The sequence below is a fragment of the Camelus dromedarius genome, chromosome 17 (assembly GCF_036321535.1).
Source record: "Camelus dromedarius isolate mCamDro1 chromosome 17, mCamDro1.pat, whole genome shotgun sequence".
Classification (NCBI taxonomy): domain Eukaryota; kingdom Metazoa; phylum Chordata; class Mammalia; order Artiodactyla; family Camelidae; genus Camelus; species Camelus dromedarius.
The window spans coordinates 28,935,607-28,949,301 of NC_087452.1; the positions used below are offsets into that span (position 1 = coordinate 28,935,607).

Here is a 13,695-nt window from a genome sequence, read left to right on the forward strand (position 1 = left end):
TCAAATACTTTAGAAATAATCGATTGCTACAGATCTGTTTCTTAAAAAAGCAGGCAAGAAGCATCATCTCTCTCTCTGCAAGTTTTAAAATGAAATAATCACTAAGATATAATTTAAATTCAATCCCTTTCCACAATAAGGGGAAATGTTCATAATTATGGCATAGTAAGTCTGTAACACAGACTTTGAAATTGGTGGCTAGGTATGGGAGAATAACCTTATCCTGACCCTGCAAGTCTTACACATGGTTAACATTAAACCCAGAAAGCTTAGATCATGGAAAATATGGAATGAAATATTTTGAAGGATTTAATAATGAGGACAAAACTTTTATTCCTCGTCAACTACCTCAGTTTCTCCAAGACCAAAGAATAGTAATTTTTTTCCACATATAAACTCTGATTTTTCCTAATAAAAGATGGTATAATAAAAACAGATATTATTATTCTCAAGTTAGAAGTGAGGGAACTGAGACTCAGAGAGATTTCAAGTAATATGCTTAAGGCCATCTCGCCAGGACCAAAACCAAAATCTTCTACTCAGGCTCCCTTTCTACTACCCCATTTTCTCATGGAGCTTAGGTGAACTCCGCCAAGCCCAGAACTTTTGTCTATTTGAGTCACTGCGGTAATCATACTGCTTAGAACAGTGCCTGCATATGTAGGTGCTCAATAACTGTTTGCTAAAGGGGTGAATAGAGTGAATGCTGGAGACTGGATTTTATGTAGCCTAAAAGAAAATTATCTCAAGCATTCATAACACGATCACCTTGAGCAACAATTTCTTTGCAATGTGGGTACATTGATTCTGTCAGCCTTTATTCCTTCCCATTTGCTTCTCCCTTCTTGTGTGTTGTTATGTGTCAGATTCAGCCTAGTTTCTCTCATTGTCCTCCAGCTGTTCCCAAGTTAACTCTGCATCTCCTGGAGTGATTTATTATGCCATTATAAGGAAACTTTCATTATTTCCTGTTTATAAAAAGAGTACATACTTTCAACGTTTTGAAAGAAGAAGTAATGGTGAAGCATGGTGTTTGGGAGTCATCAGAGCTGGGTTGAAATCCTGTTGCTTCCACTTGGTGGCTGTATGACTTGGGGGAAATGACTTTAACATTGCCGACCCTCCAGTTTCCTCCTATAATGACTTTCGTGGGGTAGTTCTGAGGAGAGGCACTCAGAGGAGGGCTTGGCATACGGAAAATGATACATGTGTGTAAATGGCACTAATGGCCAATGAAAATATGTCATTTGTTTAGTATACTTTGTGAAGAGGATCATTTATCTAAAATTTGGGTTTATTTTTCTAAAACATATAAACCTTTTCCGTGTGTATGTTTTCCCACTTAATTTCATGATTTCAGATAGCACCTAACTTAGACCTCTTTTGGTGAATTGCCACATTATTGCTGAAGTGCTTAATCTGCTGCCACTGCAAAATAAATATGAAATTCCCCTGTTAATTCCTTTGATAAAAGTAACAAAGCCCTGCTTCATTAAGCCCAATATGGACCTCATTCACTATTTAACTGGCCCAGAAACCTCACTTACGGGCTTCTTCCTGGGACAATGGGGACACAGGTACCAGGCAATTATGTTGACTGAGAACCCCAACTAGATTTATCAGCCTCTTGGGCTTTTCAAGTCAACCAAATGGTTTGGTCAATCTTGATTTTGAAGCTGAGTTGACATATTAGTTACTTGATGTTAACCAAGTCAGTGTAGGTTAGTGGGAGCAGTCAGCAGGATATATCATTATCAGTATTTACTATCACTCTGTGCCGAGCATTGCTGGTTTAATGCAACTAGCAGGCACTATAGGCAAATCTACCCAATTTCCTAACCCTGGTAGCAAGGGAGAGATTGTGTGGTGTTAGAGGAAAGAGGAGTGGGGCCATGAGTCAAGAGAAAGATGTGGTTTGTCAACTCATCCATAATATTAAAGGAGATAATTTTCTGATTGCCTCAGTTTTCTCTTCAGTAACCTGGAGGTGATAATACCTGCCCTGCCTACTCTACAGAATTGTCTTAGGGAAAGGACTTTTTTTTTTTCAAGTACTGAACTAAAATTAATATAAACTAGCATATGTGAAAGTGCTTTGAAACATAAAAAGGGATTTTGAAATGAGAGGCGGTGTCTGTTAAATTTGTTGCAAAATCAAATGGCACAGAGTGTTAGTACTGAATTGGAAAGCAGCTGGGTCTAACCTTCCAGCCTCCGTAAGCCAGAGTCCGGTCCCCATAATTACTAATAAAGAATCCTCTAGGCCCTGCCCTGGTGAACACCATTTCCATTGGAAGTCATGGGCTCATAAGGTGGTGGTTCATATTCCATGGCTCTTGCAGGTAGCTCATTCGTCCCTGTATGGAACTGAAATGGCTTTCCATGTAATCTTCCCACTTGTCTTGGTTTTTGTTTCAGAGCTACACACATTTCACATGAGCCCCACCCAAAGAACAGACAGCCTTTTAGATATTTGTTTGGGTAATAGTGTTCATTTTAGAAAAAAAAAATATAAGGAATAAAATTAAAAAACAAAATCACCTGTAATCTTACCATGCGGAGATGGATGCTTATAGCATTTTGGTGTGTACTTTTACAAATGCTCTTTATTTTTTAAGAAAATTAGATTGTACTTTCATGTTTTGTAAAACCTCCATTTAAGAAATGAAAGGATGAGTTAGTACAAGAATTCATAAATGTTTGTTGAGCACCAACTTTGTGGTGGGTACTGTTCTATGTGAGCAAACAGAAATGCCTGCACTTTTTGAGCTTGAATTTAAGTAAAATGAGTGAAGGAAATGAACAAAAAAATAAATAAATAGGTAGATGAATAAAGTAGCTTCTTATGGAACCAGAGAAGTTTGGAATCCCACTTTAAAGCTGTTTCCATTGGTAAGGACCTCTCATGATTATTTGGGGTAAAGAGGGACATGCTGTGTACCACCCTAAAGTCTGAGAACTCTTTTAGAAACTGAGACCAAAGGAGAGCCTTTGACTCTACCTTGTGTAGAATGCTTTCCCCCAGTACTTCCTTTTTCAGTTTGATCTTCATTGGTTTGTATTCTGTCAGTCATTATTCCCACACTGGAAGAAACTAAGAATTCCCAACCATACATTTTTATGGAAGAACATAATATTGTCTTTCCTTGTGTATAATATTATTCTTTTTACTTAAAAAATATCTAAAAGCTCTTACTAAAACATTTCATAATGGTTTGTCTTTGTTACGTTTGCTTCTATTTAAAAGGGATTTTATTAAAATAATATTAAGAACATCATTCTATATGTTTGGTTTTATTAGTGCTGGTTAATGAGCTTGCATTCCAGTAACCAGAGCTCAATTATTTAACTTGAGGTTGGTGAATTTGATATCTGTGGCTAAAAGGAATTGAAGGCCATGAGATAGAGTACTTAAAATCTATCTGTGTGCATTTGCTCAGATGATTTAAACTAGCATAGGAATTTAATAGGCAGACAGGCAGGCTAACTGATCTGTTCCATTTAGTATTAAATACTGAATGAGTAAGAGACATGAGAGCTGGTTATAAGTTACATACTTTTAAGTGTGTATTTTGGATTTTTTTGTGGTGATTTCTTATACCTATGTAAAGATTTTAAGGGGACCTCTATGCTTTAACTCATCTGGTGACATTGTGAGATCCATCTTAATTTACTGGGTATTGTTGCATTTTAGACATCTTCCCCAGATAGCCTCAAAAGCCTTTGTATACACTGGGCTATTTTAGGAAGTTTACAGTGAGGTAAGACAGCAGCTTATTCCAAGGCATTATCCTGTTGGCCTCTTTGATCTAGGATCCTTTCTGAGAGAGCCACTCATTAGGTAAGTACACTTCAAAGAAGACGCAGGGTGCAGAAAATGATAAAATCAATTTATTCTTTACTTCATGCCAACATGAGAAAAGACAAATCACATTTCTTTAGGAAGGAATCCTAAGTGCCTGGCAATTTGGACAGGATAAATGGAGCCTGGGAGAGGAGTTTTGAAGGCAAATGTTACTTAAAATTGATAAACTCATTTGCGAGAGATGTTATGGGGATTGAATGAAATTATGCATTTACGAGAAAGTGATTTTTAAGCCGTAAAAAGCCATATATGTATAATGTTATGTGATATATTAATATAAATTAGGTAAACCCGTTACAGTTAGCATACACTGATCCTATCTTCAAATTCCAATTGGCCTTATGCTTTCAACAGTTTTTTTGGTGGGGTGAGGAGGCTGCACTGCAATTTTTTCTCTAACCAATGGTTTGTTTAGAAAAACCTTGGCATGTTCAATTTTTAAAAAATTAAATACTACGGTGATGTGTCTTGGAATGTCCCAGTCTGTTTTTATTTTCCTCCTGCTCTATTCTAAAAGTAAACTGAGTCAGCTAGAACACTAGCAAAGCTTGTCACAGCTTTCTAAGTTACCTGCAGTGATTGAGGACAGGTGGTAGAGAGAAGAACTGCTTATTCAATTGTGATTTGAGCTGCAGGCAGTCAAGTTGGTTACCACTCATGATTTCTGTTTCTTGTAACCCTGAAGTTGGTGGCTTAGAGCCTTTAGTGGAAGAGAAAAGGCTTGCTGTACATAAAGCTTATAGTGGGTAAGCAAAACCTAACTGCAAAGAAAATAACCTTAGAATAGTAGAATGGTCTAATTAGCTTCAATGCAAGGAACAGAAAACCCCACATTCCAGCGCTCATTCAAGTAGCTATGTAGTCACTGGGGACCCAAACACCTTCTGTCTTGATACTTTGCCATTTTCTGCATATGATGGGTGTCCATCTCATGATGTGAGGTTTTTGCCTCAGCTCCAACTATCCTAAGGGGCATCTACTGCATGCAAAGACTTCTACACCTTAGACATTGATCTCAGTGCTGTTCTAAGTGAACAGAAAGGACAAAAATCCCTCCATTCTACGTAGGTGCAAGAACCAGTGCAGGGAAGGTGCCCACTGATCAGTGTTTAAGTCATATGGTCACACTTAGATGGAAGGCAGGCAGGGAAATGCAGCCTTTAGCTGGGAGGCTCTATGCCCAGCTAATACTTAGTGAACTCAGAACCAAGGAAGGAAAGGGGTAAAGGGGTATTGGAGGCAACTAGCAGTCTTTGCTGAAATAAAGTATGAAAAAAATGTGTCAACTGGTATGTTATCTCACTGATTATTTTAAAAAAAACTTTGCAACTACACCTTTAGAGGTAGTATTTCTAACAGGTATTTACTTGTATGCATACGTGTCCAGTATATATCTGAGTTCATTTCTGGATAACAGGGTTGGTAAATTAGGTAAGGTCACGTGATGAGTGAACAAGTTGAGGGATCCCTGAAAAATCTTCTCATGGTTGGGATAACTGATGGGTGAGGGACATTAGAGAAGGCCAAGAAGCGGATTCTTCCTTTAACTGTTAAAGGGATGACATGAAAGGAAAGGAGTGGACTTGATTTATGCTCCTTCAGAAGATTGTACTAGATAGAGCTCAGGTGTAGAATTTAAGAGGAGGAAGTCCTTCCTTCAGTGCTTAGTAAAGCTTTGTAGCAGTTGGAACTCTGTAGTCTTTTGAGATATGTCACCAAATTGGGGGGGGGGGGATTACCTGTTCTAGGTGCTGTAGAGAGAATTCCCATTCCCCAGGGAGGGGACAGAGGGGTGGTCTTCACAATTCCAATTTCAATGTGGAATTCTAACAATAATTCTAAATAAATGAATGATCTGGAACATGAGAAATATTTAGGAGATACTGGAATCTTCTTTGTTTTCTTCCCTTGAGGATCTTTATTTGAATGCAGAAACTTTTGCCAAAAGCTAAAAATGACTGCTTGGTTTAGGACACTGTCTTCTGTAATAGGGCCACAATAGAGTTTCCCTATACTTTTGTATATTGCATTTATTTTTCATAAAACTCTCTAGATGTGAAATATATGAGCCAAGCAGAGACATATTTCACAAATCATTACAGAGAAAGAATTAGTGGTTAAATTGCTTGTCAGGTAGAATCAAGAACCCTTCACTCTCCCTGCCCTAAGGAATGTACTGTCTCTGATTAAAATGCCTTCAAAGAATTAAACTAGTCCAGGCATATATACTATTCAGCGTATGCAGACTCTGTTCAGTGGTAATATTAATCCCATTTCCCAATTCTTAAGTGCTTATTAAATGTCAGGCTGTGGCTAGGTACTTCACCCACACACTGCTGCTACCTCCTGTGAGATGGGGACTGTTATTGCCCCCATTGTTTAGATGCAGAGACTGAGGCTCAGACAGCTGGAACTCAAATACAAGTCTGTTTGACACTACAGTCCATGAGCTTAACCACTGACAGACTGCCTCACACTGTCTCCTAGTGAAGAACCTGGGTTGTCATTGTAAGAGTTTTAAGTCTGGGAATAGTGGGACCAGTTTTGATTAAATCGTAGAAGGCAATGGGCAGGTAGGTGCTTCCTCCAACTTGTGTTGGGAAGCAGGACAGCAGGCTGGAGTAATGGCGGGAGGGAGGAGGCAGAGATAGAGCTATTTGAAGGAAGCCTTTGAAGTCAGCTTCCTTATCTTAAAACAAAATAAGGGACACACTGTCTTTTGGTGAAAAACATGCTCTGTATATATAGTTTTAATAGTGAAAAATGTCAGTCATAGGAATCCCTTGGCCTGGTGGTTTTTAATAGAAATACAAACATTTTCTGAGCTAGAGCCATATAATCTTTCAGCTTAAATAATCATAATCAGCACTTAAATAATCTAAATGCTTATGAATTGTAGAGCTTAAATTATTCCAAGCACCATACTTCATGTTATCTCCATCCTCATAGCAGCAGCTCCATGGGTGCCAGGGAAGGTCAACCATTAAAAAAAAGAAAGAGAAATGTGCAGGCCTTCTAACTTCCTGAAGCATGGCAAGTCAAAGGAGGCAGTTGTGATCCCTTCCAATCCAAGATCAACTTCCTGTTGGAGGAATTTTGTTAAGTACTTGATCTAAGACCGTGGTGGGTACTGCTGGGTTTAGCCCCAGGAGGCAAGGGAGAAGCCAAGGGGTAGTCTATACAGCCAGTTCACATATCAGGTCCTGAAACAAAAGTTCTCTGGTGCAGTGAGGAGGGCTCTCAGCCCTTAAGTTCATATCCTGAATCTGCCACTTAGAGCTGAGTGATCCAAGGCCAACCTTCCCCAGTCTCTCCAATTGCAAACAGAGCTCTGGACTCAGATGACCATGTTGATACTTTCTGATTCTCTAAAGCAATGGTTCTTACTCTGGAGGTAATTTTGCCAAATCTTGGCAAAGTCTGGAGACATTTTTGGTTGTCACAACTGGAGCGGAAATTCTACTGGCATCTAGCGGGTGGAGACCAGGGAAGCTACTAAGCACCTTACAATGCGCAGGACAGCCTCTCCAACAACGAAGAATGATCCAAGCCCAAATGCTAAGAGTACCGGGGTGGGAAACCCACAGCTAGACTTTCTTTTTTAGACTGGTATTTATGAAATGAGGGAAAAGAGAAAAGCTTAGTAGGGTCTCATCTCTGATTGAATTTAACTTATTTTTAAAGGGGACTCATGCAGGATGTGATGTGTCTTCCCCCTTCAGACTGTGATCTTGGCCCAGAGGGCCTGGTAGACTGGGGACTTCATGTTTTGTGTGACTTTGACCTGTTGACTCTGGCTAGCTTTCTTGGTACGATAGACCAGCTCAGCATGTAGTTCCCCAATGGAATGGCACAAATCTCAGATCCAAGTCCCCCAGAGACTGTGTATAAATTCTGGCTAAGATACAAAAGATCTAATCCATCAGTGCCTACTGCTCAGCAGACCGTGCAGTCCTCTCCAGCTCCAGTATTCCATCATTTTTTAACCTTTGGCTCTCTCGAGTTCTAGGTTTGCCCAACTATATGTGTATGAAATTGGCCAGTCCTCCAGCCTGTAAACTGATGCCCCTTTTACTCTCTTTCCACCTTTGTTCCTTCTTTCATCACATCCTTCCAGATAGTTAGGTATTTTCCTAGGAACCACTTTTTGCAGTGGTCATTTAGAGCAAAAAAGGATAGAAGAAAAATGAGGACACTGCAAAGGTGGGAGAATGTGTTCCAGAGCAGGGACATCATTAGGAAATGGATTGTGGCCCAGACCAGCTGCCAGTACTGTGAAGGGCAGGACTAGGGTCAGATCCCAACTTTTAGGGTTCCTCTGCCTCCCTGTGGTATCATCTTTGCATAGGTTAAATGTATGGCAAATATAATCAGGGGAAGCCTCAACCCTGAGGATGTAGAGGGTGAACATCGAGATCTGCGTCCTCATTGACAGAGGGCATGACAAAAGGCTCCAAGTGAGTGAAGACTTAGCAGGGTTACAGGACGAGGTATAATATGGAAGTAAGGAAGGCTTTGAATGTTCTTGGTCCCTGAAAAGCACTTGATAAAAATTTGATGAAAGAATGAATGAATGCTTATGAAAATTATACTCTGCCTCCTGCTAGCTGCCTCTTTCTCTTTCCCCTACCTTATCCACTCCTGCTGTCTCTTCTACCCAATCTCCTTTTTTCTTCTTTCTCTCTTCCTTCTTCCTTACTTACTTTCTTCTTTACTTTTTCTCATATTTCTCTCCTCTTCTTTCTTTTCTCTCTCTTTCCTATGACTGATATGGTGTCCTATGAAGTGATGAGGGTCAAAATATTTTCTGTATTTTTTCAACATAATGATTATCTTGCTAGACTGTAATTTTGACTATTGGGCAGGAGGCAGACCAAGCACCTGGAAAGGAGAGAGAGAGAGTGTGTGTGTGTGTGTGTGTGTGTGTATTTGTGTGTGTGTGTGCATGCACATGCATGTCTAGGGGCAGAGAAGGGGCAGGCTCTGGCAATCTGGCAGGAGAATGAGATGTTGAGGGGAGATCACTCATTTCCTCGGGAGCAAAGCAATTGAAAACTACAGCCTGAAGCCAAGCCACCAGTCAAGAACAGCCAAAATCTTTTGTTTTCCAGTCATGGAATTTGGGAACCTATGTATGGATTGTAAAAATTGAAATGCAGTGTTTGACCTGATCTTTAGGTTAAACCAATATCCCTAGGATCTTAATTTGAACCTGCAGGAGGCTGTGGCCAACTTGAGAATCTGTTATTAACTCACACCCAACGCTTTGCTTACTTGAAGAGATTTGTGGAGTACACTGCAGGTAGTGCCAGCATGTAGTTATGATGAAAGTTAAATTGTCTTTCTGTTCTGTTTTGAAAGTGGTGTTTGTGTGTTCACATCATGAGCCCTGATCTTGGAGCTTCTTTCTCTTCCTGGCTCTATCTCTGGAAGTTTCCTTGGAAAACTTTTCCTTCTGTGCATCTCTAAGACTTCTGTCAGCTAAGGCTTTATTCTAAGGCAATATGGGGTTGGGTAGACCCAGTGGTTATGCTCTGCTCTCTCCTACTCCTGCCATTTTTAAGGAGGGGAGACTGTGCCATGGGAAGCTGCCCACTGTAGGATAAAATCGATGGGGTTCCCTGACTGGCTAACTTCTGGTTGGGTCCAGGGCTGGTAGGAGGCACTGCAAGAGATGAGAGGCTAGAGAATTTCCTCCCTGTTTCCTTCTTGCTTTGGGGCCACGTCTCTGGCAGCAGGGACTTCTCTCCATGTCTATAGTTCTCTCTCAGCAGTGCCCCCATGCTTAGCTCCCACTGGAATTGTTATTAACTCATGTCTCCTCTTGTCCCTTCAGCCCAAGGTGCAATAATGACTACCCTCTGTTGCCAGTTTCTGGGTTCTGTAACACATTTTATTTGCTTTATTAAAGCTGCCCACCTCTCCTCTGTGGTCCTTTCATTGAAATCTCATCATTGGGCCCATCTGTGGTGAATTCTATTTCCGGCCAGACCCAGACCAGTAGAGTGGGGAAGGCCGTGATGCTGTGGTCACATGTGTGAGATTTTTTAGGATAATTTGAGAAGGCGTTGTTAGAAAATGTTTACATTTCCCATAGTAAGTAATTTTGGAAAAAGAAGCAGATTGCTTGATGCTGTAGTCAAAACATTAAAACAAAACTGCCATTCTGTGGTTTTCTAAAAACAATTGGTTGTCAAATGACCCTTGAACACGAGTGACTGCTGCTGCCCTGACCCCAGAAAGACGTAAAGCTGATGTTCTCAGAGTCAGCCTCAGTCTTAGGACTAGTGAAAACAGCCCCCTGCTCTCACCATACATAATGAAGAAAAAATTCCTTTTTCATTCTTTAGGCTTGGGGAAGTTGGTTTGACTGAACAAGGAAGAGATTCTTGGGACTGAAGGAAAGAACATTCTAGAGGTCCTGGGCTTGAGTACAAGTCAGCTACCTCTAGGCCATGGATGGCATCTTCTCAGCTAAGCTCAGAGCATTTGGGGCTCCTATAAAGCTAAAGGCATTACAGCTTTGATCAACAACTGCTGTAATGCAGCACTGTGGCCTGAGGTACAAGCTCATTGATCAAGTCATTTGTTCAGTCATTGACTCACTCACTCTTTCATAAAACAAATCATCTAGGAAGTCAGAGTTAGTTATTGAGAGAATGGATGAACAATCTAATGTCCAATTACAGGATTAGAAATCTGAATGTAGAATTACAGCTGGGATAAGTGTGGGAAAAAAGGAAAGTTTTGTGGAACCATGAGAGCATCCTGAAGGTAGTAGAAGGGCTGCCTGAGGATAAGCCATGATATGTTGGGTGAGTGGGAGTTAATTAAATGAAGAGGCAGGGTTGGTGAGTGGAGTCAGGTTGGGGAGCACCTTCCAAGAGGAGGTGACTGCCTTTGCAAAGGCCCTGTGGCAGAAGGGACCAACATACCTTCCATTAACTTGCAGGAGGCCTGTGTGGCTGGAGCACAAAAACCAAGGGGAAAAGCAGGATTGGTTGAGGCTGGAGGGGTGCCAGAGGCCAGACCACCCAGGACCTTGGGGGCCATGGTCAGATTGTTGATATTTGTCCAAATAAGAGGAACCCATTGAGGGGAAGTGACATGATCAGATTATCATTTGAAAATTATAAAAAGCAATTACAGTGTAGTTATCATGTGCCAGAAATGTTTGAAGAGCTTTGTAAACATCAACTTAGTATCTTCACAACACACTCTAAGAAAAGTACTGTTGTCATCTTCATTTTACCTTTGAGAAAGCAGAGGCACAAAGAGGTTATATAACTAGCCCAGGGTCATGTAGCAAAGATGGGATTTGAACTCCTCAGGATTGTCATGTAGTCTGGCCACATGCTTGACCAGTACATTGTACCAAGGCTTTTGTGCAGAGAATAGATTTGGATGCGGACATAACAGTTTGAAAGCTGGTGCAATCTTCCAGATGGGGAGAGCTTGTCCTAGGTTGGTGACAGTGGAGATGGAGAGAAGTGGAAGATTTAAAGAGACATGTGGGGAACTGAATTTACAGGACTGTGTTTAGATTGTTTATAGGAGTGGCAGAGATGGGTGCCCCTCTCTTCTCTTCCTGCCAGCTCTGTGTTTTGCTCCCCTGAGCACGTTCATCCCTCCATGCATGGGGGCTGTGAGGGAATTGTGGCAACCACTGGTCTACCCCAGGGGTTCTCAACAGCACTCTACAGCACTGGGCTGGATAATTCTTTGTTTCAGGGTTGTCCTATGTTTAGTGGCATTCCTGACGTTTACCTACTAGATGTCAGGAAAAGTCCCCATCCTCTACTTGTGACAATCAAAAATGTCTCCAGACATTGCTAGAAGACAGAATCACCCTTGATTAAGAAGTACTGGTCCACTCCTAGCCTGCATATATTTAGTTTTTCTCCTTGAACCAGCAGCCCACCTCCTTCCTGGAATACTACGGGCCTTGAGCCAGCTGTGTTAGTGGCTGTAGAAGAGTTTTAACACTGGCCCATGCCCAACACACAGACCTTCTCCCATCTGGAGGCAGGCAGCCCCAGACCAGGTAGATTCAGAAAGCTTAAAAATGAGCCTTTTCCACTATTTAACAGTGTCATGCAACTTTAGTATTTAGTGAGGTAGCCTATACACTTGGCTATAATTCAAGGTGATTTTTTTTCTTTGGGGACATAGATTCTTTAGTTCTATCCAATTGATTTCAATATGAACTTTTCTGTAATCTACTCTTATTCTTGGGCATTGCCTGCATCTTATGTTTCTGAGCAACTGTTTCCTAAATAGCTCTAAAACTTTCCTTTGGAAACTTTCATTTCCTTAGAAGGCCTTTCAATGAAGAATGTATCGAAGTTAGATAAGCTTCTCATTTGGAAAGGTGAATTTATCAAATGCCTATATTTAGAGGAGAAGAGAATTTTAAAGAATTTTGATCAATTGAAAATTCTTTACTAAATAATATTTTTTAAAAAGTACTTTTGAGAAGTCTGCCTTTTAATGTGGGGTCCATGCAGATACTGGGAAGAAACAGACAAGCACCCAAATGAGATACGACTATAAGTCTGGTATTGGTGAGTGCTGGTTTTCTCTTCCTCTAAAAGCAGAGGGTGCTTCTGTGGAATAGAGGGGAATATTTCTATGAGAATGATCACTTTCCTAATTGGCAGTCCAATGGGCTTGCATAAATTACTGTTAAATGACAGTCTTTTTAAAAATACTGTCAGTTACACACAAAAGTAAAGTGAACCCCCGTATACCCATCACCCAACTTAAGTAATTATTCAACTCATTCCCAATCCTGTTTCTTTCCTATCCCCCATTTCCCCACTCCTATCCCTGAGTTATTTTGAAGCAAATCCCAGACATTATATCATTTCATTCATAGATATTTCAATATAAACATTCTTTTTTTAGATAAACATTTGTGACACCAAATTAAAAACACTTTAAGGTGGAGGAGAATTCTAATGAAGGCCTTTCCCTGTAAAGTTGAAACCCACTGGGACCCAAATGTGAGAGGCTTAGATTTTAACTTTTTAAAAATATTGCTATAAAGCAGCAAAGTGGACCATTTAGTGGTAGTATACAGGGAAATCAGAAAGGTTTATACCACTTGACACATTCATTAATCGATTTTCTGTTCTAGTCACCCTGGTTTCTGCCATTATGTCTCAGCGTTCCCAGGACTGACATGATTATATTTTGTGTAGAGTTTTTGTTATCTCTTGGTGATTATTGACATTTCTACACATGACTGGGAGGGAAGGCCTTTCTTGATCATGCCTCTTTTCAACTTCTTGCCTGAATGGTAACTCTTCAGGATTTTGAAGAAAAAACAAATAACAACTTTCAAAGTGTGAACATGAACTGGTGATTGGTCATATCTTCTATGCCTAAGGGTTCTTGGGTCTTGATTAATGGTAGCTTTTCTGTACAGAATGAATCTTGAGATTAAGCTCTCTTTGTAATGAGATTAAACTCATGAATCTCTGCTGAGACCTGAACATAACCATTCAGCTTCTTGCACTATTTCTGTTAATGATCACATCTGCTTGCACCCTAGAAGCCCCCATTTCGTTGGGGAAAAACAATATTCTGCAGAGTTTCTTTAGAGCATTTGTTCATTAATTAATTCAGTTGTAACTCACTGAGCAATAACTAGGGACCTCCTACTGTATTAGATGCTGATCTAGTCACAACTCAGACATAGTCCCCATCTTCCTGGAGCTTAACTCTAGTCTTGATGTCTTAGTTATGAAAGTTTATTGTACATCCAGTCTCAGTGATTTGAGGGAATAGTAGGATGGTTTCCATATCCAAATGTCTTCTATATCCTT

The 13,695-nt window shown here is 40.4% G+C and overlaps 1 protein-coding gene across 6 annotated transcripts in view; it reads left to right on the forward strand.

Moving 5' to 3' along the window:
* The window catches only part of ERC2 (ELKS/RAB6-interacting/CAST family member 2), an 870,990-nt gene that overhangs the window by 522,920 nt on the left and 334,375 nt on the right, over window positions 1-13,695 (forward strand). The window lies entirely within an intron of this gene.